Here is a 15,123-nt window from a genome sequence, read left to right on the forward strand (position 1 = left end):
GAGAATTAGAAGAATTTTTATTAATATAAAAATAAAATGAAATTGCGTAAAAATTTTTATTAATTAGTAACTTATTATACATTTTCCACTACTGAAGATAACGGAATCCTTAGTTTCTTTAGATTCGACGAAACAATTGATAGCAAATGGTAAAAACACAATGGGTAGGATACTTGTAAGTAGAAGAGAGAATTTCGTTGAACAAATGAAAGGACTGTTTCGTGAGGAGAAAAAAAAAGGAAGCGTAAAGTTTAAACGCGGCGTTCTTAGGATTCCGATCACAGTAAACCACCCCTCGGAAAAAAGAGCAGCAGCCGATCGAAATGGGCGTTATCTTTCCTTTTAAAACGGACCGGAGAAAACGAGAATCGAGTCGTTCCGTTGAGATTTTGTTCACGGCGTATAACACGGTGAAAAGGATCGAGTAGCCGTGCGTAAATGTATTCCACGCGCGATCCATTATCACGTGACCGGTTCGAATGGATCCCACGTGTCTGTAACCTCCATTATGCGATTTAATCGAACGGATATTGGGCTACTTTTCAAACTGCTTCAATAGGATATTTAATAAAACAACTTCAAAAAGTGATTTCTTTGAGAAACCAAATAACTTGTTTTCTTTCCCCAACGCAGGAGAACCGAAGCAACGAAAATATTAAACCATAAATTACTCTCATATGGCGTGACCTACACTAAATACTTTTGTTAACATCTTAAGGGCAGATGGGGAAATATTTCATACTTTCTATTTATCAATCAAGAACAATTTTTATTAAAAAATAACTGGCGATACACGTGTATAGAGAAATTTTATGGTAATCTTGTGAAATGAATTAATTTTTTAAACCGTTGAAATAATGAAAGAGCCGAAGATTTATACATGAAGTAGGCAACCAATTTTTTTAATTTATTAGAAACCCTAAGTAATGATGAAACTGTGAGTAACTTAAGAAGACGATTGGAAATTTCATAAGGTACAGTCTGAGAAAAAAAATAGTACAATTACGATATTTATAAAAATTCAATAATGACAATGACTGTACTTTTGATAAAATCAATAAAACTAGAAAAATTCTCAAGATACGATTTCTTTTAGGTCCAATCAAGAAATGAACTATTAATAAATCGTAATATCGTACATCCATTCTGCAAAGTATTAAATCTGAACAGAAGAGAAAACATCGTATATGCCAGAAACCTACAGAATAACAACGACTTGGTTTTTTCTATTTAACAAGACGTTTTCTTTTATAAAGAAACGAGAGTAATCCTGAAAGTTCTTTATGATCAGCAGTGATCACGGAACGAAACACCCGAAATACGGTTCAAACGGCGAAGAACGCTTTAAGGCTATCATGAACAGGAGCTTTCGGGTCATTTTATCAATCCAACCCTCGAGCTCCCCTAAAAGAAAGCTAGAACATCTCCCTTGTTCTTCTTCGTAGAAGAAAAATGCGATTAACAAGACCGGGGACGATTTTACAGTTGAAAGAATAACGCGGCTGACGTTGTTCCGTTTTATTTTTCTCCGAAGGGTGGAATATCTAACTGACAGATTCGAGAAAAAAGAACGGTTCGATAACGCGCCGATGGCTATCCGCAGTGTATCAATATTGTTCGTTGAATTTGCACGGTCGGCGGCTTTGTCTCGCGTAATCGATAGCGTACACGTGGCCAAATGTTTTAAAACAGGGAAACCTCGAATCCCCTGCGTGGATGACGCGAAACTTGATGCCTGGCTTCGAGCGAAAGGAAAGTTGTTTGGGTTGAACCCTCGGAATTCGCTCTATAATTTTCTGATCGTGTTTTCTATCTAAATTGAATAGACGCTCCCGTGGACTGTTTATTTAACCGCAGAAAGAGTTTTTAGAATCGATCATTCATAGAAAAGGAATAGTTTTTAGGAAATTAAGTTTCTCACTTAATAAAATTAATAGTAATTTAATCTTATGACAGTAAATTTTATAGTGATAATTTTTAGATAATAAATAATTCTTTTGGTGGTTCATAAAGTTATTGCTACTGTCTTATATTTTTACCATTGCGTTTCAAGAGTAAAGAAAAAGTTCCTCTAACCCCGTTACAACCCTTGAGATATTTCTGACAAAATTGTTCTCTTCGTTCATTATAAAGTTCCCCAATTTTGAGATAAATTAATATGTAGGGTTTCTTATATCAGTTTTCTAATTAAAGATTCCCCTTTTCTCTAAATAAGACATTATTTCATGGATCCCAAATCCCTCGATCAAAAATTAATATCCGGATTCAAAAAATTATAGTTTGAAAGCTCGATCTACGATTGAAAATGGCATTATGTGTTGCTTGATATCTAAATTATGCATATTATATGATAGCAAAAATCAATTTTATTTAAATTATTAATTGAAAATCGATTGAATATTTGTGGTATATATTATTCATAAAGTATAACGATTGAAAACCTGTATATATACTGTATACCCAATAAATTTCAGTAATTTCAGAAGAATTATAACAACCCAGCAGTTTTTCTAAAAGTTATCTTGGAAATGTATTACTTGTTAATTTCGACGGGTTAAACTTTGACCGTGATTAATCATGATCCGTTGTTATATTTATTAAACGGGATAACTTGGGTTTGCTTACTGATGGAATGATGGAAAAGAACGATGGAAGAAATATCAGAAAACTGGTCATTCGTCATGACGACAGATGGCAATACGTCAGTCACGATAAACGAATCACTTGCTGTCTTTCCCATCTTGTCGATGTTAAATGGTACCTATATTTTCATCATGTCTGACTGATGATGTTGTATTTAAGTTACAGAGAAGTGACGTGGAAGTTCAATGTTGGAAACTTGTTCCATTTTGCTTCTTCATCACAGGGAAAAGTTTGATCAAGCGATTAAGTATAACACATTCCTGTATATGTCATATGACGCTGAAGATACGTACTTCTAATGTCTTATTCCCATTAAGAAACTGGAATTCTTGTTTCGTACATGAGAAATTGAAATAGTATTTCACTACATATGATAACGAAATAAATAAGAAAACTGTTCTTCGACCATACAGTAAGAACAGATTTTTACTCTAAAGTATTAACGATACAGATAACGTAGTGTAGTATTTAAATAAAATATCGTTAAATTGATCAGGCAATTCTTGCTTTTAAATCACTGATACAATACATCGATATATTTTTATTTTATGAACAAACACACTATCTTGTATAATTCGAGAAGACGATACTAACAAATTTAAATACAGATTTCTCTAATTTTTTAACTCTAAATTTTCCCAAAACAACCCTTTCACAAAAGTATTAATAATCCTCTCCAGTCTTATTATTAAATACGGCTAGTTGCAAAGCAACATCGCCCGAGAAAAATAAGGAACAGATCAACAAATTTTGATATTTAATATTTGAATTTCGACATAATATTGTTTCGTTTGATAACGAGGGAACGTTTAATAGAGGCCGTTTAGGAAATCATTGATAAATTCGTCACTAGAGGATTGTCCAAATTTTTTACAAATGTTTTTCCCCGTTATCTTGACAATTCGAGCATGGTAAAATGTTTTTTATTTCGCCATTAAATCGAAATTCTTCGATACATTCCAGCACGAACTCAACCGTAGTAAAAAGTGGCGCGACCATCCCCAAAAGAAAAAATGCTTTACGAAAAACGTGCATCACAGGATCCCTGGGTTTTACTCGACAATTTCTGTTGCACAGAAAAGTATGGGATACTCTTTGACTACGGTTTCCTTTGTAGATCTATTTTTATCGCATTTAGAGTGCGGTAAAATATTTCGAAATACTTAACTTTCAATATGATTTGAATTTATTTAACACATATTGTGCACTGACAAATAATTATTTGACATTTGTTTCTTATTTCATTTATGTTTCTTATTTTATTTTACATATTCGAAGAGTTTTGAACTGTATAAAATTCTGATTCGTTCGTCTTGTTTTATTATTATCGTTTGGAAATTATTTAGGACGAAACTTTGTAAAAGATTCCTTATGCCAATTTAACGAATATGTATAAACTTTTTCAGCATTTTTCAGCATGGAATGTAACAAATCAATTGTTTAAAATGAAATATTGCTTGAAACGAAACTACCAAAAAAATTCGAGAAATAAACATTTCTTGGCATTTCCAATTGTTTTAAAATATTCGGTCACGCATTGCGGAGACAAGGTAAAAATGACGGTTTCCTAGGTTTTCCAACACGCCTGTCGTCACAAAGCGCATTTCCCCGAGGGGAACTGAACGTGTCCGAAATGCAGAGGGCTCGCGGAAAATATGTTGCACTATATTATTGCAAACTTCAATAGGGTATGCTGGTGCTCATTGTTTTGGAAACAATGCTTCCAAGAGAATGCCATTTTTCCCGTGCTACCATTTCTCTTCCTGGATGACGCTAGAATGAGCTTGCAATAAAGCGTCGTTTGTCGAATCCCTCCATACATATTGATCATTTCCCTAGAAAACCTCAATTCATTGTTTTTTGCTGATAAAGATTATACCATATCGGGCATGGCAATTGGTTCGAAAGGATGTACAGCTGCTGGGAGAAGCGAACAAAAAATATTCTACACGTTCTTTAAATACGGACGACAACGGAGAACAAATTTATTTTAAATAGCTTTTTAGAAAACAAAGGAGAGACTGCAATGTAATAATTTTTTAATCCTTTCACGGTCGAGGTAGAAATATCTCACAATAGAATTTTATTTGTTTCAAAAAAATATGTATAATCTCTCATATAATGTTTAATTTTTAATATTTTTGACGAAATATGTTTTCATGTAAAAAGTGTCAAATTGATTTGATGCTGAAATCTATATTTATGAGATGTTTGATGAATTGATTTTTATTTCAATCGAAGGGGGGAGTACCTCACATCTCAACCTATTAAGAGCATTAATGTAACATATACAATTTTCTCAGACGATTTACATTATTCATTTTGGTTTTTAACATTGCAGTCATGAAAGGCAATCCTAAGGATTTAATATCTTTTACTGACACTTTATGATGCAATATTCTTTTGAATATTTTAGTATTGGAATATTTAATTTTTCTCTTTCCATTTGGATGTTTTATTAAAATTTAAAAACTTTCAGGCGTTTTTAATTCTATGATATTATTTTTTATATTAAATCATAAAAATTTCTTTGTTATCTTTAATCTGTATATTTTACATTGCATATATTATTATTTCACAAAATATCTCGTCCATAGACGAGAAAGGATTAAAAGATATTCGTAACTGGATCCCGGTATTCGTATTCTTTCGTATCATCAAGTAACTACGCGGATTGTCCACAGCTCTTGAATAACAAAATATTCGAATGTGCACGATACAGATACAAATTCTTTATAAGATTATTCTTTTCACATCTGTAGTATCGGTTTTTCGATGAAATTCACGGCCTGCAACGCAATAAAATGAACGCAATTTTATTTCTCGCTGCGAACCGGTTGCAAGTTTCGCGACCAGCTTGTTTATTTAAGCACACTCAAATCTCGTCTACAGGGCTACACTTTATAGCAAGGCCCTATACTAAAGAAATATATAACCATGCTACGTAAATGACGAGTCGAGAGAATCTTCTCATTAGTCTTGCCATCTTGAAATGTACCTACATTCTATTCTTAGATGCGAGTACTAAAGTACCGTGTAATTGTCTTCTTATTTTTAGTCATTCAGAAAGACGCGTAAATATAACCTTTTTTATGCAATATGAAGACTGTTTAATAAATTGAAACTCGATTCACATATTTGAAATCTTCCTCAGCTTATGATTTTACTTTGTTTCTCGAAACATTCATGAAAAATATTTTCTTGGAAACTTGAACTAGAATTTTTGTGACATCATTATCAAAAAATAGATCATATTTTAAACTATAATTGTTAAACGAGATCGGTAGAGCGTGACTCATTATACAATTCAACGTGAAAAGGATTCACAACTGAATTAATAAACACCAACGAATAAATGAACGTATTGGAAATATGTTTCTGATTATTATATGTATGCATATTAAAATTCCAGATGTATGAATATTTTTAATAATACTAATGTAACAGGCACGCATTTTTTCCTTTTTTTCTGATACGTTTAGGAAGAAATAACTGAATAAGAAACGAAAGAAGTAAAAAAATATATAGTCCAATTAGAGAGAGTATAAGACAACCAGTCAGTATAAGACAAATAATGGCAACCAGTCTCACATCTTTTCTAAGTATCTTTGACTCGCGATCATCTTCGAGAGTCGGCTCTAAGACTTGTTACGCGTTGATAACGAGAACCACTAGTAGCTTGATAAAATAACGGATACAGAAGAGGGCAAAATCCAGAGAGGTAATAAAGAGTAGTGATGATATTAAAAACCGCACGCGAGCATGGATCACGAAATTACGTTGTTCCAGCTCTGCGACCCATGAAATTTCCTTTTCCACTAATATTCCTCGTTTACCGCGACTCGTATTCGACGAAGATCGGAGAAAATAAAATGGAACCACTGGACGCAGTAGTTACGTCGAAAGTAAAAATGTAATCGAACGAAATTCTTATGACCATGAAAAAACACGAAATTTGGAAAAAGTCTGCGGATTATTAATGTTATATGATATTTGAACACGAGGAGAGTATTCTTTGATTTTTAAAGATGGAACATCCTTTGATCGAAATATACTAAATTCGAGGATACGATGGATACGAAACAGCGCAGAATTTTAGAAGTAGCTTGAAAATAAAATCAATTCGACAAATCGTATTTCACTGTGAAAGGGCCATGTATCCTTTCAGTCGAAACGAATTTATGAAGATCAATAAATTTTGTGAAAACTCGTGGTTCAAATTCTGGAAGCTTTTCACGAGCTTGATTGAATTTTTTAACCACATATTTCTGTTTATGGTTTAGAAGGATGATCGGAGAATTTCGGTGGTTTAATTTATAATAAACTAGATTTAAAAAAATTAATATACGTACCTGTCCTCTGTGGCTACTTCTGAATTTGCCACAAGTTTGATCCCTCGATTATTTCGGACATCATATTTATTGCTATCCCAGGACGTCAGGAATATAAACGAGCGTGCTATAAAATCAAGACAATTACCGTTCACATCGATAAAAAAGAAAAAGGGATTTCTAGGGAAAAAGGGATATTGTATCCTTTAAAGTCGTTCGTCTAAAAAGTTTGAAAGATTCCTACTATATTGCTCGAAAAGCTATCGGATATTCATATCGATATCTGGTTCACTCTACCACATCACCCATAAGAATAATTTCTCGAAAAATAATTTCGAAGAGCAATTTCATCGAAACGAAAGCTATAACATTTCTTTCTTCGCCGTTAAATGTTCGTTTTAATATATTATCCGTTTCATTTAATACACTTTATATCACTTTATTTCTTTCACTTTATATCATTCTACATATGTAAACCTGAACACACGGATATGAAAATTAAATGAAGATAGATTATGTAGTCCTTATATTATTATCAGTTTGAACTTTTTTAAGTGTTTTTTTTAATTAACCTAATTCAAAGGTTCGATAGATCTGAATAATCTGAGAACAAATAGTCTTTCTAATACGTGCAATTTGATTTCCTTTCCTTTTTCTTCGTTTTTAATTCGTTACGTCTTAACTTCTTCATCCATTGTTAATCTGCTAAATCACAAATAACTAAGCCTTTCAAAGATCAATTTATTAAGACCAGAGAAACATGATTATTTCTTATATTTTTAAGAAAAATAATGTACGCTAATAGAATTTATTAATCATTAATTCGTTGAACGAACCAAAATATTTAAGTAACGTGTTGCACTTGCAATTTTTTTCAATCAAATTATATTATCAAGTTCTGTTTCTTATAATATCGCAACTATTATTACAAGAGAAGTTCAAGGATTCGTTTAACATTTCCTTCATCCGTAGGTCTTTCACCCAGTTTTTACGATTCTATGAAGTTGAATGAAATAGCTATGACATAATGCAAAACATTTGTATGATATTTAATAGGTTAAAAGATGATATAAAGAATCTGCAAATCTTTGAATAAGAAGAAAAATCCAAATACTTACACACTATACGTTCCGGTGTTTCTCGAAAATTTAAACAGCACTAAATAAGACAAGATCAGGTTCTAAAGCAACAACGATCGATTACATTACGAAAGCAAGACGATTACCATTCACATCGACAAAACGAAAATTGAAGAAAAAAATGGAAAAGCGAAAACTGGGTGATTTAAAGGGAGAAATACGTCGACCATTAGTTTTGCTCAATTGTCAGTGACCATCGAAAGTGGTTCCTTTACCGAGTCGCCTTAGAAACGAGGTGTCTCGTATATCGCTCTGCGAAAGCCTCCGTATCCCTTTTCCTTCTCTAAGGTTGCCTTTCTTTTTACGAGCACGAAGAATATCGAGGTCTGGAACGAATTCCACCCCTCGGACGACAGAAGGGAAATGTGGACCCCGTAAAGCCCGCACGATGGAGCTCCGTTTTGGTAACCATGAAATTTCCATCAAGGTCAACAACACGTACGCACGTACGCGCTTTGAGACAGAAATCTTCTGAATACATTCGAGGTGAATCTACACCAGATTACCAACGCGATTTTCGACAATATTTTTCGGAATAATCTGCTGATATTTTCAACGATAACTCTTCTTTTTACTGATTCTTTTATGATGTTCCGAAGGTCAGGAAAATTCAAAGAATTGGAGATAATGTATATAAGAACAATAATGAATAATGTATAATGTATATAAGAACATGTATATAGTAGAATTCAGTTATCGAATTTATTGAAAGACGTGACTGTTTAAGTAGACAAATTTTTCGATAGTAGAATATCCAAATTGCTTTCCTTGCTTTGCACTAATACTGGTCCTCAGCATCTTACTTTTGCTTCAGAGTGATTTTTTCATATTAAAGTAGCGATGAGACAGGATAGCAAGAGAAATATAGACGAGTAGAACGTTTGGATAACAAAATTATTGTAATCTATTATTATAGTATATAATAATTGTAATAAATATAATAATTGTCTATGATATAATATGTATGATATTGTATATAATCTATTGCAATTGGAAGTATGGAAATAGAAGCAAATGTGGAATCTATTATTAAATTCGGTAGTTATTAATGCTTTGTACTCGACTAATCAGAACGTAAAAAACTTTTTTCTTGAAACAAAAAATCTTCTTGCAGGAACGTTCGTTCTTAATGTTTGCTGAATTTACTGATCGATGATATCCGAAAAATCTTCAAAGTACAAAGATTTGACGATACGTGCGCTTTTTAACAAAGCAATAGCGCACAAAGTTCGTAAGCGCGATGCATCTGCAATGGAAAATTGTCAGAAGCGAACTAACGGGACACAAGAAGATGAAAATAGACGCGTTAGGGCCAACCTGCTTATCTTATCAGTCAAACTAAATTCGTAGAACTTTGTAAATGTCCTTCACACAAAGTGCGCTACGTGAAATGCATCCTACCTCGGCGACCATAAGTTTGAAACTGGTGACCTGGATAACGATAGGTATCGTTCATGTGTATCTAAGTATCCGTCGGAAATTTCCATTATGTTTTCATGTTTTGTAATTTTTTAACCCCTCGTACGAAGCTGTGTCTAAACCAGAAAACCGTCTAAAAGATTAACGATAACACGACGAAAAAACAATCGCAAACCCGCCACTACATCATCGCTAACACCTCCAAGTTTTAGTAGTAGAGGAAATGTATTTACTTCAAAAATAAAGAGAACGGAAAGGAACAGATCAGTGGAAACTTGGTAACAACCAACGTATCTATGAGACTTGTCCAACTTTCATCTCGATAAAAAGATACCTATCCTCATCGATAGATGGTATCGAACCTGCTAACAGTAGTAAGTGTTCGCTACACTTGATGATTATGAAGTTTACAGATGTGAAAGTATAGTTAACGAGGAAGAAAATCAACTTTGTATCATACCAAGATTGTACGGAGGACCCTCTGAGAGAAAAGAATTTTCATCATAATGAAATTGTAACTAAAGAATTTTCTACCTACTTTTATGTGTTAATTGATAATGGTAATGCCTGTTAGATTGAACATAACATTATTAGATCGATTACGTATAAGTTTAGAAGAACTTTTAAATTTTTTAATTTTTATTAGTACTAGACTTTTAAATTTTTATTTCGAGTTACTTTCGAATTATGAGCCTAACTAGAAGAATTTACCAAATGTCCAGCTGGGTAAATTGTAAAGTATAAATTAAATAATAAAAATAAAGTCATACACTAAACTGAGTTTGGTACAAAAACCTTTCCGATTTATTTACTCATCGCTATATCTTTTAGTAAAAAATTTATCGAAATAAGAATAATTAATTAAGGATTATTAATATCCGTGATATTGACTGAGAAGCTCTCTGAAAAATTTTATTATGAGATTTTTATTTATTCTGTAAATATGAACAGAACAAGGTTCTTTAAAAATCACTATAATTACCAATTCAAACGTGGTTAATATTTAAAAACTAGAACTGAAATGTCCAACAATTTTCTCGACACATCATTTTGTTTTACGAGTTATTTTTCCAGAAAGTTCTTCAATTGATATTTTCCCAAAAGTATGATAACATGGCGATTCCACAGACACGTCTTAATAACATAGCTTCATAAATTCGCTCCACGCGAAAATTATGTCTGGAACATGAGATCAATAGAGGAATATAACCTTGCTAAAGTTTTGTTTTGGACTCGATACTTGATTGAGAACATAAATACCACAGTATGGTTCTAAACAAGCGATCGTTTAGAACAGCGGGTGAAAACTTTCGACAATATCCCGACCATTTTCGAATTATTATCTGTGTGCGCGTGGTTTATTACTTGCTCTAGTTCGAAAGCTGTAAGAAAAAATATGTAAGTAACCCTTGATAACTTCGCGGTTGAATTTTAATTAATTTCGTTCTAACTTTTGCAGACTCTTTCAGACATGCAAAATCTGGTTGCTTTTTTATAAAGTTTTTATCAGTTATACCGAAATTATTATAAAAATCAAAACATTCAACAATTTTTTATGAAAAATAAATTCTTAAAAAATTTTTAATTTACGGTGCACATGTAATAATTTCGAATAAATTTCAGATAAATTTTAATACCTAGTGCTCTGGTATATCTTATCGAGTATACAAACCCTATTAGAGAGTTAATATCAACAACTACGATTAGTTTTCTTTGTGATACGCAAATGAATCGTAATTCTATGTTCTTGTCCGTTTGAACGACTGATGTTCAACGATAACCCAGATTGCTGCCTCGACTAAACTGTCCAACCCACGCGTCCATGTGACATATACGAATGCAGTCAGTACGCCCACTGTTTGATAGTTAGGTAGTTTTACTCATTCATCATTACGAATTCAAGCCACAATATCCCGTAATGCATAATTTGATTATTTTAAAATTTGTATGTGAGAAAACTAACTCGCTATTACTTTATGGCACTTGAAAGTTATCAATCAACTCAATTATAAAACCATTTTTTGTACTAATAAACACACTGACGTTTCCATATTTATAAAGACCTTTACTTTTTTCACTTTCTACCTTGTGTTTCATATCTTATCGTATTAAATAACGTATATGACATCAGGAATTATAAAAAAAATATATTGTTATATAAGCAAGAAATAATTCCGCTAACAGAAAAATTGTGATCAGTTAGATCAAAGAATATTATCTGGAATGATTTAAATCAGTAAAAAAGCCGCTGTTTCACTTTAGCAACATTAGTGCATCAATCGCTGTATCAGCGCAAACGATTAGAGGCCATGGAATATATCATCGCCAGAAATGTCCAAAACCGAACCTTCGTTTCCTAAGCGATAGCATACGCTGCTACTAAGGATCGATCAGTTCAACAGGCGAGTCGACCGATTAATCAACAGAGACACACCTGATCTGTTCATCAGTTAACTTCAGACCTTTAGACTTAATTAATCACAGAATGGATTTCTCGCGTTGGTTTCTCCCATATTTTTGCGAAAGACGTTCTTCGCGACCATCGAAGGTGACGTGACGAGTGCTAATCATCGTGTTTAATGAATCCTTACTAAGATGTGAAAAATGGTTATGAGATTTAAATTACTGACTCAACGTGAACTGAGTTTCTTTTTTTTCTTTAAAAAAGAGATGACTAGAAATTTATAAATAAAGAATCGTGGAAATTGAGGAAAATTAACTAAAATTAATGTATGAAATTGGAATACATTACTGCAGGGCCCATGACCGTAGGGAAGGTTCCAAGGTTGAAACATATGTGTTGGCCGCATGGCCCGCGAAACGACGTCCGAGGACAGGACATTGTAGAAGAATAAATCCTGGGACTTACTAAAAAAACCCATGAACCTTCGAACAGAAAATTTATTGTTTTGTTGCCTACGGGTTTTTCCATCCCCACCTCGGAAGAAAACTCTCTCTTCCGAAGATATCGGCACCCTATAAAAAGGGAAACGAAGAAAAGCTCGGGATAATCCATCATAGTGGTTTCACAGTCGTTCAGAGAGTTCACGGTAGTCGCTGGTAGATGCACGGTTACTCAGTCAGATAAATAGTGAAAGTGGTTCGTACAGAGTTTGTATCAATTCTGAATCAAGTTTGTATCACTTCTGTATCGTCATCCCTTGAGTTCGACGTTACGATCTAAATCGACGCACACTCGACATCGAATTAAACATTGTTAAAGTTAAACACCACAATAATTTAATAACACCCAACACGTCCTACAGCTCATTACTTTACAATTATGAGCACAGTAAAACTTCATTGCTATTAATTAAAGCAATAATAGGGTGCAGTATATTACATAGTACAATTGGCGCATACTTCCTTTTTCTCTTATGTATGAAATTTTTACATGTTTTATGAAAGAAAGAAATTTTTATGCTTTGATTTAATGGCCAAGAAAGGATATAGCAATGAAAAAATGCCGTATCATATATAATTTCAAGGGATAATAGAAGGATAAAAATAATACTTTCTCGCCAAAGCATTGTCCGTTGAAGATTTATGAAGCTTATTTAATGAATATTTCGATTCTCTTACTTTAGTCTGTGCACGCTGAATAACGAATGATGAATCAGCAGATACAGAAGAACTGATATTGTATTTAATACGGAACCGCGTGGTCGAGCCGTTAATACGTTGAGCGTTAGACTGCGGATTTTTATGCATTTGGCGTTTTCAGGAAATTTGAAAGTATAAAATTGCATAAAATGCATATTATATAAAAAATTGTATAAAATGTCCAAAATATAGCGCTTTCTATAGTACTTAAGTAGGCAAAACAATTTTCTACTTTTTTTAATTACATTCTAAAAAATATGAATTTGCATAAAAATCCGCAGTATACTACGCAGTATACGCGTCACCCGCCTTCAGTAACAGTAAAATCACGACATTACCATGGAAAGTCGTCCAAGCCCGACATTTTAAACCTTTGAGTGTTCGCTAAAATTATCAGAAACCTAAAACCCCAATATTGATCGAAGAACATCCATCTCCTTGCACCCAAATACGCTAAATCTCTCTCGAAAGAACCGCAGAAAAGAAAACGCGGTAACGCGATAACAAGCAGATAAACCCTAGAGGCAACACGGTACTCTTTCGCACAAACACCAATGCTGGGCCTGCGTATCAGGAGAATTTGCGTCGTCGTCGTTAAAAACCGTCACATTTCCACGGCAAACTTAAATTATAAGGAAACGCACGCGCGTAATACTTGCAGTAATGCTAAATTCATTAAATAATATATATAGTAGAGGATATGCGCAATAACAAAACTGAAATTGTTGCGTTAGGATAAAACCATGATCAACCTTGCACAGAAACTTTTAAATAATTTGCAACGACGACTATACACTGTATAGCGACTGTGAGCAATTTCTTGGCGTAAGCTACCATGTGGATGTCTGACCAACCACACACTTCTGCCATTTCTTCAAAGTCTGCTACCCACCGATTTATACTCAGCAGATCATCCCTGTTGAATTTCTCTAACGAGTCCTCTACGTCTTTCAGGCTCAATCCATTGGTTCAGGTCGAACCAACACATGCCTTTCGATAATATTCATCACAATCCTGGTACACCCTTCGTGTACCTCTCTTGTATTCTCTTATGTTCTTTCCATCGTCTTCATCCTCACTTTCGTCGTTGCTCTATTCTTCCGACGATATATTGTTTCCATCCATGGCCGCCTGTAACCGTGCGCGTAGTTCAGTTTTTCTTCCCGTTACTTTTAACACCAAACTAGCGAGGTGTTCTCTCAACTCCTTCGTCCTCAGCTTCTCGAGGTCTTCGTCCCCTTCTTGATTGCGGTCAGCTCTCTGCCCGCTCCTTAGGTCCCGCTGGTTTGTTAATCCTTCACCGCACTTCGATCCCTTAGGAGTCGATCGGCCAGCCTTGCACGGTCGGTTCAACCTGGTAATTAACACTGACTTCGCACCAGATATAGGCAAATTCATCCATGCGAGCTTACTCCTCAATTCCTCCAGCGTCAAACACTCTTCACTTGACAATCGTTCGTCTTCAACGTTTGCCATCTTTATTATTTTTTCTCAACACTACACGAATTTCAACGTTCAACGATATCGTCTTTTATCGCACCGCTCACCGGCAAATTCGAAACTAGCACGAATAGTTCTGCTAAACGTTTCGCTTTCTGTCTTGTCCAATCCCGGCACGAGCCTCCAATTGTAGTATCGTAAATATCATAATAATTAGTTTAGTTTATTAATAAGAAATGGATTAAACAGAAAACAATAGTTATTTAACATGAACTAATCGTGACAACGTATTATAATTAATTAACAACTCTCGTCAACACAGATTCAACTCTCTCTCAACAACGCTAACAACACTATCTTGACAACGCAGTCCGCACTCTCTGGCTTCTCAACTCATACTGCCGTTAATTCGTTTATGTCTCTTAGCAACCCTTTGTATTTTGTCTGATATCTTTTGTTTAAGCCCCATCATGCACACGCTCAGCAACCGCTTGTTTACAATTCGCACGACACCCTTCTGAGCCCCTCGTCCACGATACTACTGTATC

At 34.0% G+C, this 15,123-nt stretch overlaps 1 protein-coding gene across 1 annotated transcript in view; it reads left to right on the plus strand.

The window, feature by feature from the left end:
• The window catches only part of LOC100747957, a 261,408-nt gene that overhangs the window by 133,312 nt on the left and 112,973 nt on the right, over positions 1 to 15,123 (plus strand). The window lies entirely within an intron of this gene.

Source organism: Bombus impatiens, unplaced genomic scaffold (genome assembly GCF_000188095.3).
Source record: "Bombus impatiens unplaced genomic scaffold, BIMP_2.2 scf_0098, whole genome shotgun sequence".
NCBI lineage: Eukaryota > Metazoa > Arthropoda > Insecta > Hymenoptera > Apidae > Bombus > Bombus impatiens.